The sequence below is a fragment of the Mobula hypostoma genome, chromosome 11, assembly GCF_963921235.1.
Source record: "Mobula hypostoma chromosome 11, sMobHyp1.1, whole genome shotgun sequence".
NCBI lineage: Eukaryota > Metazoa > Chordata > Chondrichthyes > Myliobatiformes > Myliobatidae > Mobula > Mobula hypostoma.
This window is the reverse complement of record NC_086107.1, coordinates 24,249,147-24,264,277: the sequence shown is the minus strand read 5'-3', so window position 1 is coordinate 24,264,277 and position 15,131 is coordinate 24,249,147. Positions and strand designations below refer to the sequence as shown.

The 15,131-nt window shown below is 39.0% G+C and overlaps 1 long non-coding RNA gene across 1 annotated transcript in view; it reads left to right on the top strand.

Annotated features, from left to right (window-relative positions):
• The first annotated feature begins 3,189 nt into the window (after nucleotides 1-3,189).
• Nucleotides 3,190-15,131, top strand: part of LOC134354247 (uncharacterized) — a 63,324-nt gene continuing 51,382 nt past the window's right edge. Inside the window, exon 1 of the long non-coding RNA XR_010019745.1 lies at nucleotides 3,190-3,238. This is a non-coding gene — a long non-coding RNA (uncharacterized LOC134354247). The remainder of the gene's footprint in view (nucleotides 3,239-15,131) is intronic.

Genomic DNA, 15,131 nt, shown 5'->3' with positions numbered 1-15,131 from the left:
CGTTATGGTAACTTTCCACCTCCTCCCTTCTTGAAGAGTTTGTGTTCATCCAGTCCTCCAGAATCCAAGGAATTATGGAAGGCTTCAACCGATGGCTTTACTATTTCTAAAGCCAATGCAGTTAAGGTACCAGCTTGACGCCATTAGATCCTGGGGATTTGTCAACCTTTAGCTCAATGAGTTTGTCTAGTACATTTTCTCCAGTGGTGGAAAGCACTACTTATTTAACACAGGTATATATACTGTAAATATACTTACTGTAATTTATATTTAAATTTATTTAAATTCTACATCCATCCCACAACATAAGGGAATAAAAATCTATGTGTTATGACTCCATTGCAATTGAATTGAATTGACTTTATTATTTATATCCCTCATATACATGGAGTAAAAATCTTTACGTTACGTCGCCATCTCAATGTGAAATTTATAGTGATTTATAATAAGTAGTATGTACAACAGGACAGTCAATATAACACAGAAATACAATTATATCAGCATGAATTAATCAGTCTGACGGCCTGGTGGAAGAAGCTGTCCCGGAGCCTGTTGGTCCTGGCTTTTATGCTGTGATACCGTTTCCCAGATGGTAGCAGCTGGAAGAGTTTGTGGTTGGACAATGTACAGACATGTGAATTTACAAGTCTAATGGCTTGTAGTAAGAATCTGTCCTGTGGCCTGTATTCCCGGCTTTAGAGCTTACTGTTATCTATTGCTCCGTACTGCTGCCACGTAACAAATTTCATGACATATACCAATAATATTAAACCTGATTCTGATTTGTGTTGCTCGTTGATTATCATTTAATATTGGGATGATATAAAATGTCTTCCACTGTGAAGACAAATGCAGGACAAATATTTGGAATCTCTGCCACTTCCTAGTCTCAGCCATGAAGAGACCAACATTCAGCTTAGCTATTTCCTTCCTTTTTATGTACCTGCAGATCCTACACACACACAAAATGCTGGAGGAACTCTGCAGGTCAGGCAGTTTCTACGGAGAGGAATAATGAATTGACACCCCTCATCAGGACTTATGCTGATATCCCTCTCGGACCGAACAATTGACTGTTTATTTCTCTCCATGGAGGCTGCCTGACCTGCTAAGATCCTCCAGAACTTTGTACATGTTACTCTGGATTTCCAGCATCTGCAGAATCTCTTGTAATGTAACTCTTACTGCCAGGTTTTTATATTATTTGATAATTACTTACACGCTCTATCTTCTCCCACTTTTATCGTTTCTTTTAGTCATCTTTTTTGGTCTCTAAATATTTCCTAGTCCTTTTGCCTATTCATTCAATTGATACCATCCTAAACTTCCTTGGATAGTCACAGATGTTGCAATGTTCTTGTAGAGCCTTTCCTCACTGGAAAATACCTTTGCTGAGATTTATAAAATATCCCCTTTAAATTTCCGCCACTGCTGATTTTGGTCTTGCTCTTTAATCTGCTTTCCCCATCAACCCCGTAGCCAACCCTGACCATTTGCATTTGCCTTTATTTGAATATATAGTATATTAGCTTCAGACCCAAGTTTTTCATCTTCTAACTCGGTCTGAGTTTTGAAAATGCTATGATCAGTTTTTCCTAAGCAATCCTTTATGATGTTTGGTTAATCCTGTCTCATTGCACAATCCAAAATGTAAAGTTTCAGCTGATTTTCAGAAATATACTTTTCTAAAAAATCCAACCCAAATACACTGCAGGCATTAACCTCAAAGCCACTTTCTATGAAAAATTAAAATCATCCATGACTGTTCTTATACTGTCAGTCTGTATTATTTTTGATGTACACTCCCTCCTACAGTGCAGCTATTCTTAGCAGGCCTATGTACCATCTCCAACAACTTCTCCCCTTTATCCTGTATTACTTCAACCAAACTGATTCTGAACCAATATCATTCATCTCCACTACCGAGCATTCTCTTATTCTGATCAACAAGCAAAATACTGGAGGAACTCAGCAGGTCAGGCTGCATCTATGGAGGGGAGTAAACAGTCCATGTTCAAGGCTGAGACCCTTCATTTTAACCTCATTCTGACATGTGCCGTTGAGTACTTTCTGCATTCACTGTTCACATTTTAATTTGCCGACATCTGGGGCATTTTGTCTTATCTTTGCATAAATATCGATTTCTTGATTGATGTACCAAGCAAAGATTTACGTTGCCTTCTCCCCACCCCCCACCCAGTTAAATCTTTATCGCAGACTTTTGTTCCTAAGAGTCAAAAAATACCAACCAACCAAAAATGTATGACAATGTCAAATTGATAGGGGTTAGAAGATTTAAAAATACAAGCATTGTTTAATCATATTCTAGATTTACAAAGGTTGCAAATTAAAATGCACTTGGTAAATCGTGGTTAGCGGAATCTATCAACAATTATTTCACCAGAGAAAATGCAAGTGAACTCACACCATCTCAAACCCAGTGACTAGTGGTCCTGAAGCAAATAGATTCGAATTAGCCCGGTGGAAACAAGGTTTTTTTTTGTTTTGTCTCGCTGCTTACCATCTGTCCTGGGGTTTACTGCAGCGCTCATGTTTATCTGTAGTTCAGCGCGATCTGACGCACAAAGTGGGGTGAAGGTACAGCGCGGTCTGATACTGGAGAGATTCAATTTAAACCGGATCTATGAGAGCAATTCAATTACAACTGCGAAATGGGAGATCGGAGCAGAGTCACGGTTGTCGCCCTTGCAACCAAACTGTGGCTAAATGTTATTTTCGAGAAAGCACTTGGAAATATGAGGCATATTTTTTTTACTAATTAATTTGTTTTGCAGTGCGGTAATCTGCTGCGCACTGTTATCCAGAAAATAAATAAGCAGAAACAAATACTCAAGAGGATCGGTTTATGCGGGAATTTGATACTGACGTTCGAAATATAAGTTAATGGTGTTTGGAACAGACAAAATCAAGTTTTTTTAAACATTACTATTTGGTCGGCGAAATGGTGACTGCACTGGACAACTAAAACCCGCAGTTTACAAGTTTAAAGAAAAAGTCTCGCTTCTGCAAAACAAAAACTCAATCCATCCAGAAAATGAAGGGAGTTATTTTTAGTGGTCCGATTGATAAAAATTTCAAAGCTTTCTCTGCAATGACCAGAGTCCATTTTATAAGACCAGAGGGAGTCAGGCGCAGTGTTGAATCTTACCTGCAGTGGATATTCTGTCAATGACCCGCAGTCCCTCAATGACGTCGAAGAAGCCCCCAAAGGGAGCTGGTGAGTCAGAAAGAGAGGCAAAGAGATTGCTTCAACAACCATTAGCACGTCATTGGTAATCCCAGCGACACCTTTCACATCCGTGGCATTTGTCTCGATGTACTCTGCCGCATGTTTTATTTAAAGGCTCTCTCACACGGTTCCTGGAATGTGCATTATATAAACTTGACTGACAGGCTGTCCGAGACAACTTCGGATGTTTTCAGAGCCAAGGTTTAAAAGTTTTATTTGAAAATATTGACGGGCGACCGAGAAAATAACATAGAATTAAACGATTATCTAAATGCTGCGATCCGTACGATGCAAAATTCGGCACCTCGGCACTCTCCATGTGCAGAATTAAGGTTAAGTTGCAATCGTAGCTCAGATCAGTAATTAATTGAACTCTAAATGCACATCGCATTTTAACCCCAGATTTTACTCTTTTTTTTGCTATTGCATCAATAATAACAACACAGAATATAAATATTCTCTGCTAGAGTAGCTCCAGGATTTGGCTTTGGTCCTGCATAACACTTCATTCATTTTCTGTAATAGAACAACATTCTCGTTTTGAGACCCAGGAGTGAACCGACGTCCAACTTGTTCTTTCCACTGGTAATGTTCTACCGTAGCTCAATAGCTTAATCATTTTAAACTTAATAAACAGTGTGCACCTCTCTGTTTGTTTCTTTGGCACAGAATGGGAAAGTAGAGAGAAGGAAATAATTTAAATGAGAGTTTTGCAATTTATTTCAGTTCATTTGCTCACTAGATGTAGACTTTGATGGCAAGTCCAAACTTTATTGTCCATTCCTAATTGCTACTATTTTTACTTCCCAGAAAGTAAACCACATTGAGAGTTTTGGAGTCGCACTGGCAAGGGCTGTATTTTTCCTTCCAGAAATGTACTTACAAACCAAGTAGATATTTACAGTGGGTGGGTGCGGGTTCAATGTCAACAAGTAAAGAGAAATTTGGAAAGGTACATGGTTGGGAGGGGTATGAGGGTCATGGTCTGACTGTGGGTTGATGGCATGAGGCAGGTAAATAAGTCAGTGTGAATTAAATAGGTCAAAGGTCCTGGTTCTGAGCTGTATGACTCTGTATTCCAGATTTTTACAGAAATCATGTTGTTTTCATTGTCACTTTTGCTGGCACAAAACTTGACTACTTCCAGGATTTGAAGACCTGAGTTACAGGAAACATTGAATAGACTCTGGCTTTATTCTCTAGAGCATAGAAGTATGGTGGTGGTGGTGGGGGGGGGTGGAATTTGACAGACCTTTACAAAGTTGTGAGGGGCATAGATAGGGTGAATTCAAGCCAGCTTTTTCCACTGTGGTTGGCTGAGACTACAACTAGAGGTCATGGGTTAAGGGTGAAAGGTGAAATGTTCAAGGAGAACATGAGGGGTACTTCTTCACTCAGACAGTGTGGAACAAACTGCCAGTAGAAGTGGTGGGTGTGGGTTCAATGTCAACACTTAAGAGAAATTTGGTTAGGTACATGGTTGGGGGGGTGGTTACAAGGGCTATGGTCTGACTGTGGGTCGATAGGATGAGGCAGATAAGTAGCTCAGCATGGATTAAATGGGCCAAAGGTCCTGGTTCTGTGCTGTAGCACTCTATGACTCTATTTTCCAAATTCATTTAATTATTTGAATTTAAATTCCTCAGCTGTCATAGTGGGATTTGCGTAAATGAGGCCCTTCTGTCCCACTGAGATATACTACCTAACAACCCATCGATTTAACCCTTGCTTAATCACAGGATAATTTACAATGACCAATTAACCTACTAACCCGTATGACTATTGGACTGTGGGAGGAAACCAGAACACCCAGAGGAAACCCACCTACACACGGGAAGAATGTACAAACTTTCTTGCAGAGGACGTTGGAATTGAACTGTGAACTCCAACACCCTGAGCGATAATTGCTTTGCACAAACTACCGTGGTGACCTGGCTTGTTAGCACTGCGAGTTGACCATGACACTAATGTACCCTAAGTAAGTATTGACTGGTGCATTATAGTAAAAAGAAGAAGGAGGTCATCCTGTCAGAAAATGGTTTTCTAAGTGGAATAAGGGAGCAAAGCAAGTAAGGAGTACAGTTTCACAAATCAATAATTAGAGGTTTATAATGCCCTAAGACAGCAAACAAACTAATGGGATATCTTTTCAAGAACAGGACTCAGGAATACAAAACAGGAATAAATATATATGAAATCAATAAAATTATACATTAAAATATAATGTGATGTTTGTAACTTAACCCATTATCAAGGACCCCCACCAACCAGGCCATGCTCTCTTCATGCTGACTCCATCAGGAAGGAGGTATAGGAGCCCTGGGTCCTACACCACCAGGTTCAGGAACAGTTATTACCCCTCAACCGTTACTGGAGTTCTTTGAGGATATAATGAGGGCAGTGGATAGATGGACATTATTTACTTGTATTTCCAGAAGGCGTTCGATAAGGTACTGCATAAAAGACTTATCCATAAGATAAGGATGCATAGAGTTGGGGCTGATGTGTTAGCATGGATAGAGGATTGGTTAACTAATAGAAAGCAGAGAGTTGGATACATGGGTGTTACTCTGGTTGGCAATCAGTGGGGAGCAGTGTGCTGGGCCCGCAACTGTTCTCGATATATATTAACAATTTGGAAGAGTGTACTGTATCTATGTTTGCTGATGAACTAAACTGAGTGGAAAAGCAAATTGTGCAGAAGGTATGGAGAGTCTGCAGGGTGATATAGATAGGTTAAGTGAGTGGGCAAGTCTCTGGCAGATGGAGTACAATGTTGGTAAATGCGAGGCCATCCACTTTGGAAGGAAAAATGAAAGAGCAGATTATTATTTAAATGGTGAAAAATTGCAGCATGCTGCTGTACAGAGGAACCTGGGAGTGCTTGTGCATGAATCACGAAAGGTTGGTTTGCAGTTGGGCAAATGGAATGTTGGCCTTCATTGCTAGAGGGATTGAATTTAAGAGCAGGGAGGTTATGCTGCAACTGTACTGGGTGCTGGTGAGGCTGCACCTGGAGTACTGCTTGCCATTCTGGTCTCCTTACTTGAGGAATGATATACTGGCTTTGGAGGCGGGGCAGAGGAAGTTCACCAGGTTGATTCCAGAGACGAGGGGGTTAGACTATGATGAGAGATTGACTCGCCCAGGACTGTACTTGCTGGAATTCAGAGGAATGAGAAGATATTTTATAGAAACATATAAAATTATGAAAGGGATAGATAAGATAGAGGCAGGAAAACTGTTTCCACTGGTAGGTGAGACTAGGATTAGGAGAAATAGCCTCAAGATTTGGGGGAGTCGATTTAGGATGGAGATGAGGAAGAAATGCTTTTCCCAGAGAGTGGTGAATCTGGGGAATTCTCTGCCCAATGAAACAGCGGCGGCTACCTCAGTAAATATAGTTCAGACAAGGTTGGATTGATTTTGCAAGGGAATTAAAAGTTACAGGGGAAGGTAGAGGTGAGTCCATGGCCAGATCAGCCATGATCTTATTGAATGGCGGAGCAGGCACGGCAGGCCAGATGGCCAACTCCTGCTCCTATTTTTTATGTTCTTATGCTCTTATGCTCTTATAACCAATAGCCTCTTGAATCAAAGTGAATCACCCCAGTACTAAACTGATTCTACAACTTATAGACTCACTCATGTTCAAGGACTCATGTTCTCAATTTAATTCGTTACTTATATATTTATTGTTATTATTGTATTTTTATTTTTTTCTCGGCTCAAGCTGATAAAACCTGAGGTATGGGCATAGCCAAGCACACACATTTCTCAATTGCTTGGAACTTTGGGACTATTCTAGTGTTGTTACTTTCTGGATATCTACATAAATATTGCTGTGTAGGCCTTGTTGCTTAATGCTATTGTGTAGTAGCTTTGGAATGATAACAATTGTAGATATTACTATTGGGACAATGTATACCCTATTCATGTTTCATAGTCTTTCAATTTCCTCTTTTAATTCAACATATTTCTGGTGTTTTTTCACTTATTGATTTCAGTATGTTATATGTTTTTGGAATGGCTAGATCCATTAGGTAAGTTGTTCATACTTGTTTATCTTGCAATATTATATCTGAATGGTTATTATGGATTGTCCTCGCTGTAATAATGGATTGGTCAGAATATAATTCGTAGGACACTGACTCTAAAACTGGACCAGGCTTGTATTTATAGCAAGGTGTGGTACCTTTTATGAGTTTGTATTTTAAAGCAAAATTTTGGTGAATGATGTTTGCCACTTAATTGTGCCTGAGTAATTAATCAGATGGAGTTAAACTGCTGCAGGATCCTATGATGTGTTGGATTGTTTCTGATTTCTCTTGGCATTTTCTGTATTTATCATCTTGAATTTGTTGGTCTTATATTATGTATTTTTGATTTTTTTTTGTGAGTTAAACACTTGGCCTTGTATCGCAACAAGGAACCCCTCTGTTTCTGAGAAGAAGCCTAAAATCTGAGCCAGGCATTCAATGTTTCCCTGTCGACAACCAGTTTGCTCAGAGTGTGGGGATGTCTTTCATGAAGGACCATACTCTTCCATTGGTTAACTTCTTCTTTCGTAGTTATAATTTCTTCATTTTTCTGGGTTGTGCTTTCATTTAAGTTTAGTAGTGTGTACTTCTTACCTGAATTGCACATGCTCATGTGGAGTACAGAATCCTATTTTCTTTGATGAAAATATATCCTAGAAGATTTATATGACTCTGTGTAAATTTTTTATGTGTGTTATTCCTGTTCCTCCTTCTGTCCAGGGCAGTGTTAATATTAGTGTGTTCAAGTGTACATAGCATCATTTCAGTTATTATTATTGTTATTTGCTTTTCCTTTTGTATTTGCACAATTCATCCTCTTTGGCACATTGGTTGTTTGTCTATCTTTCTTTGGGTGTAGTTTGATAAGAAATTTACTTTGAACTTTGAACATTAACTGTTAAAAATTGTGGAGACAAAAAAGATTGCAGGTGTCGGAATCTGGCCCAACACAGAAGTCAGGTTGGCCAGATGAAGGCTCTAGACTCAACATCCACTCCACGTTTCCCTCCATAGATGCTACCTGACCTGCTGAGTACCTGCATCAAAATTTATGTTGTTTTAACAATGGTCGAACATACTACCACCTTATGTAGCAAAGTTGGATTACATAGCTGCAGTTTATTGGAATTCCAAAGAGGAAAGAAATGGAATGTTTATCAGTAAGATGAAGCGGAATAAGAAGAGATGGAGTGAAACATTAATACCGGTATAGGCTTCTTTTGTTAACTGTTGAGTATTTAACCATGGTTGTTTGTGGTAGATATGCACCACAAATGTGTCAGTGTCGTGCTCCACATTTCAAATTCAGTTCTGTCTTGAAAGGAGAACTGGAACTGGAGGACAACATACACTTTCATTACCTGTATCTCCCAGATTATGGACGTTATTGAACTAAATCACTAGGTGCTCTATCAGAATCAGATTCACCGGCATATGTTGTGAAATTTGTGGACTTTATGGCAGCAGTACAATGAAATACATGATAAATAAATTTAGAGAAAAAAATCTGAGTTACAGTAAGTATATATTTATGTCTATTAAATAGTTAATTTAAAATAAGTAGCGCAAAAAAACAGAAATAAAAAAGCAGTGAGGTAGTGTGCATGGGTTCAATGTCCATTTAGAAATCAGATGGCAGAGGCAAAGAAGTTGCTCCTGAATCACCGAGTGTCTGCCTTCAGGCTTCTGGACACCTCCTTCCTCCTTCCTGATGATAACAGTATGAAGGGGGCACGTCTGGGGTGGTCGGTGTCCTTAATGATGGGCGCCACCTTCCTAAGGCTCTGCTCCTTGGAGCTGTCTTAGACAATATCGAGGCTGTTACCCATGATGGTGCTGACTAGTATTACAAGTTTCTACAACTTATTTTGATCTTGTGCAGAAGCACCCCTCCCGTACCAAATGGGGATGCAGTCAGTTTTTGAGTGTTATAGTTGACAAACCAAATCTCCTCAAACTCCTCATGAAATATCGGTGCTGTCTTGCCTTTTTAATAGCTGCATCAACATGTTGCGTCCAGGATAGGTCCTCAGAGATATTGACATCCGGGAACTCTCTCCACTTCTGATCCCTCTATGAGGATTGTTTTGTACTGCCTCGTCTTACCCTTCCTGAAGTCCACAATCAGCTCTTTGGTCTTGCTGACATTGAGTGCAAGGTCATCTACTGAATCTTCAACAAGCCTCAGAGAAGTTCTGATTTTACTGCTTCCGAATTAAGTTATAATTTTCTGTCTGCTCTCACTGGGCTCTACTTTCTGCAATGTAGCTTCTGAGTCTTGCTTTTTGAACATAATCTATAATTTCACATAGCTCTAAATTTTTGGTGACTTGCATCTCTTTCAAATGTTCATTAGTCAGAAAATAAATTTACCTAACAGACTAGAAAATGAACATGATGTTATGCCCATTAAAAGACTTTTTTTGCTGTTTATGGGAATATAGAAATTATTTATTGTATGCTATGAATAGAAGCCTCATGATAGAGATAAGATTTTTGGGAGAATAATTCCTCTAGACACCCATTAGATCAGGAGGCATTGCAATTTTAGGTGAAGAAATAAATCCTGATTTATGAAGAAATATTTCAGTTCTTGCCTTCCAACAAGTCACTAACTTAGAGTGTATCATTGCTTTTTGTGGCCCAGGGCAAGGCAAATATCCGTACAAGAGTTAGAATATATGGCAGTTCTCACCATTTATTACCTCTTAACTTTGTAATCTGAGCTGGACAATTTTTGAAGGCACCAAGCAGAAGTTCACTGTCTCCCTCCTGAATTTGCCTAATGTCCAGCTAAGAATTAACAGCAGTGGGGAATCATTTTTTTGTGCCAGAATGGTGCCAGAAAATGTAGAAAAGATGAGAGTTTTTTTTTATAAAATGAGGAAACAGCTCCATTTAGTGTCCACTAGCTTCAGCATAGTCTGTTTTTATTACACTTTGGGTTCCAGCCAGCTAGAATTCTTTAAACAATGATTATATCGTGTCTGGATGGAATTTTAACTGGCTGTTTAGGAGAGATCTGAATGCGTGTCTGGATACAAATGTATACAGAACCTGTTCTAGCAGTTAGAACTGAAAATATTTAAGTAGAGAGAACAACCGCTGTTCCCCAGGCTTTTAGCTTAAGATGACCAAGAACAGATGGTAAACAGGATTTACTCCCAATGCAATTTGAAATGGTCACAGTATGTAACAAATTAATTCAAGTGCTATGTAAATGCACCCTAAAATTTTTATTTCTGGTATGGTTATTTCAAATAATCTTCAACAAACCACACAAATGTAAGCATTTACCTCTTGATTCTTAACAATGTGTTATGTTTCTTTTAAGAGCTTCATGGCAGATATAATGCTAAAAATGTATTTATTTATTGAGATGTAGCATGGGATAGTCCCTTCTGGCCCTTTGAGCTGTGTCATCCAGCAGCCCCAGATTTAACCCTAGCCGTATCAAGGGACAGTTTACTATGACCGAATAACCTACTAACTGGTGCATCTTTGGAACGTGGGAGGAACCCGAAGCCCCTGGAGGATGTACAGACTCCTTACAGATTACGCTGGAAATGAACTCTGAACTCTGACGCCCTGAGTTGTAATATATCATGCTAAATGCTACTTACCATTGTGCCTGCAAGACTGTATTGCTTCTCAACTTAAGACCATTTTGGAAGTGTAGGAGTTGGGAGTCTTCCTATTAATTAAATTTTTACCCTGTTGATATACTGCAGTCAATGAATAATATTCAAATGTGTCAGAGTCCTGACGAAGGGTCTCGACCTGAAACGTCGACTGCGCCTCTTCCTATAGATGCTGCTTGGCCTGCTGCGTTCACCAGCAACTTTGATGTATGTTGCTTGAATTTCCAGCATCTGCAGAATTCCTGTTGTTAATGAATAATATTCCTCATGTTTCTAACTTTTATTGGTGCTTAAGCCCCCATTTGGTGAAGTCTGATATTATAGCCGGCTCCACCACCTCAAAATTTCCTTGACAGCAGCCTTCAGATTTCCACTTTCTATTTGGTGGTCGCCTGCACTCCAGACACAAATTCCTCATGGTTACTGGGAACATGGAGAAGAGGCAACACATCTCAGTCACAAGCGATGGGGTCACAATATTTCATGCTCTCAGCTTCTGTCCACCTGTGAGAGTACAATCTTGTATGCTGTCTATATATTGACATTTTTTGTTAAGATTGTTTTATGATAAAATACATTTAATATGAAGTACCTTCCTTTTTTTAACATTTTTTACTTAAGATAATTAAAGCTTTGACAGCACAATTTGCTGTTACTTATTGATTCAATGGAAGTTGCCATCCATTTGGTTTATGGATGCTTGCACATAGCTAGAAACTAGCAAGTAGTTCAATATTGGCTGATCTTTAACCTAAACTCGTCTTACTGCAACACACTATTAAATATTGTAGCTGTTTTAATCATATTTGCCAAGCAAAATAACTTAGAGACAGGATGGCATGGCATTTAAAATGTGAAATTGTTTTATACTTTCCCCCTCAGTGAACTTAGGAGAAAATTAGAGCATTCCAACATACATCATTTGTTTTTCTCTAGACTAAAAGAGAATTATGAATTTATCTTTGAGTTAAAAGCCAAAATGTAATATGTTTGCATTTAGCTATTTGTAATGCTTGCATTTAAACAACCATTGCAATGCTGAATTAACTATATGAAGTATTGCAAAGCCTTTCATTATAAAAATAGTTGAATTTATAAACTATTTTTCATAAAAATTGAATATGAATCCAGCCAAAATTATTTTATTTTCCACTACTAACTCCAAACTGGAATTATTACTCAAAGGATTACTCAGAGTTTGGGGATTAAATACCTTCTGTCCATTGGCATCATACGTCAGAGTACCTAATTCTTTTATCCCCTCCCATGCTTAATAATTTTCTGAAGTCCACCTCCTTTTGTTTCTTTATCTTCTCACTCCGAGCTACAAGAGCGAGGAGTTTGCGGGACTTGTTGTCATGGAAACAATTCATTTAATGGCTTCTTCTTATCCTTAGTGGTCATCAATGCAAATTTCACTACCCCTCGGTCTCACACCAGCCTCTCAGCTCCTGTTTTATCTCTAGCTTCATTATGCACATCTGAAGCTGTTCTTGTCCATGAGACCTGTCCTGTGGTCTCTGAAGCCTATTGTTGCTAATAGGCAGCCAATCAAATTTCATCCCTAACCTGCTTCCCCTTGACTGATGAACAATGCCAAAGGAACCCTTTGCCCCCCTTCCCCTTTAGATCTACTGACATATCCTCCTCAGTCATTGACTTTTTAAACTGTTGTTCAAAGTTTAAAGTAAATTTATTATTAAAAGTGCGTACAGTATATGTTACCATATACTACCCTGAGGTTCATTTTCTTGCAGGCATTCAAAATAGAACAAAGAAATAAAATTGAATCAATGAAAAATTACACACAAAGACTGACAAACAACCAATGTGGAAAAACACAGATGTGCAAATAATAAATAAATCAACAAATGCTGACAGCATGGAGTTGTAGAGTCCTTGAAAATTCATCCATTGATTGTAGGATCAGTTGAGATTTGAGTTGAGTGAAGTTATCTGTGTTTAGGAGCCTATGGCAGAAGTGTAATAACATTTTCTGAATCCGGTAATGTGTGACCGAAGGCTTCTGTACCTCCTTCCCAATGGCAGCAGTGGGAAGAGAGCTTACCATCCAACTAGGTGAGTTGCTGGGCGTTGCAGCTCAGTAGGCGAGAAAGGCCTGTTCCATGCTGAATCTCTAAAAAAAACTCCAATTTCCAACCGCCTTTGTCCTCCCCAACATTCTGGAATGTGTTGTCACCTAAGAATGCTATAAACATCTTTCCTGTAATTCTTTGTTGGGGTCCTCTCTGTCATGATCCCAGCCCTGACACCATGCCAGAAATATGGCTTCCACTGTGACTCTATCCTGGATTTTCTTTTTTTGCAAAATTTTACTCAGGGATCTCAGCATCTCTTTCAAATGACTTTTTGCACCTGTCCTGCCCTTATCTGGCTCCCTACATTTAGTTAAACTCTCACCCATGATACCAATGTTTGTATGATGGATGGAGATATGGCAGGTCGAATTTCATCTTGAGAAATCTGAATCTTTATATTTTGGGAGGCACAATAAGGCGAGGATATATACAAATAAATGACAGGATTCTAGGAATACTAATGAATGAATGGATCTTGGTGTACATGTTCTTGGATCCATGAAGCTGGTAGAGATAAGGTAGTTAAGAAGGTATATGGGCTACTAGCATAAACTATAAGAGCAGACACTTCATGGCAAGTCTAAATAATTTATTAGTTAGGTTGCAATTGAAGTACTGCATACAATTCTGGTTGCAGCATTATTGGAAAGATGTGATTACACTAGAGACAATACAGAAAAGATCTACCAGGGTGTTACTTCAAGATTCAAGATTGTTTAATGTCATTTCCTGTACACAAATATAAGGAGAACAAAGTAATTATTACTTCAGATCCAATGAAGCACAATGTAGTCATAAAGAAGGCAAGACAGTGGCTATACTTTATTAGGAGTTTGAAGCGATTTGGCAAGTCAACAAATACACTCAAAAACCTCTATAGTTGTACCATGGAGAGCATTCTGACAGGCTGCATCACTGTCTGGTATGGAGGGGCTACTGCACAGGACCAAAAGAAGCTGCAGAATGTTGTAAATCTAGTCAGCTTCATCTTGGGCACCAGCCTACAAAGTACCCAGGAGATCTTTAGTGAGCGGTGTCTCAGAAAGGCAGCGTCCAGTATTAAAGACCTCCAGCACCCAAGGCATGCAATTTTCTCACTCTTACCATCAGGTAGGAGATACAGAAGCCTGAAGGCACACACTCAGTGATTCAGGAACAGCTTCTTCCCCTCTGCCATCCGATTCCTGAATGGGCTTTGAAGTTTTGGACACAACCTCACTTTTTTTTAATATACAGTATTTCTGTTTTTTTGCACATTTTTAAATAATCTATTCAATACATATAATTGATTTACTTGTTTATTTATTATTATGTTTTATTTATTTTTTTCTTTCTCTCTGCTAGATTATGTATTGCATTGAACTGCTGCTGCTAAGTTAACAAATTTCATGTCACATGCCGGTGATAATAAACCTGATTCTGAAAATAAAGCACAAAAGGATAACGAGCATAATAATAATATTTAAAAAAAACATGCGGTAAATACAAACGTACATACGGTAGCTTATATACAATGATTATTAGTATGTCCATAAAGTGACACTAAGCTGTGCATAACGTGTCTGACAGAAATTAGTAAAGTCATGGTGGAGTTAGAGGGTGGAGATGTTGATCAGTCTTACTGCTTGCGGAAAGTAGCTGTTTTTGAATCTAGTGGTTCTGGCGTGGATGCTACATAGCCTCCTCAATGATGGGAATGTGAAAAATAGTCCATGAGCAGGGTGTATGGGATCTTTCATGATGTTACTGAGCTTTTTCCAGCACCTTTCTGTATATATATCCCTGATGGCAGGTAGGCTGTTACTGGTTATGCACTGGGCAGTTTTGACTACCATTGTAGAGGCACGGTATAGTTTCTGTCCCAAACTGTGATATAGCTTGTTAGGATGCTCTCTGCAGCGCACCTGTAGGGTGACATGAGTATGGATGTGCAAAGTCCAGTTTTCTTCAGCCTCCTCAGAAATTAGAGGTGTTGGTGAGCTTTCTTGACTGTGTAGGATGTGTTTTCGGACCATGAGTGGCTTTGTGTGATGCGGACTCCCAGAAGTTTGAAACTGCTTGCAGTTTTCACTGCTGTGCTGCAGATGTAAAGGAGGGTTGT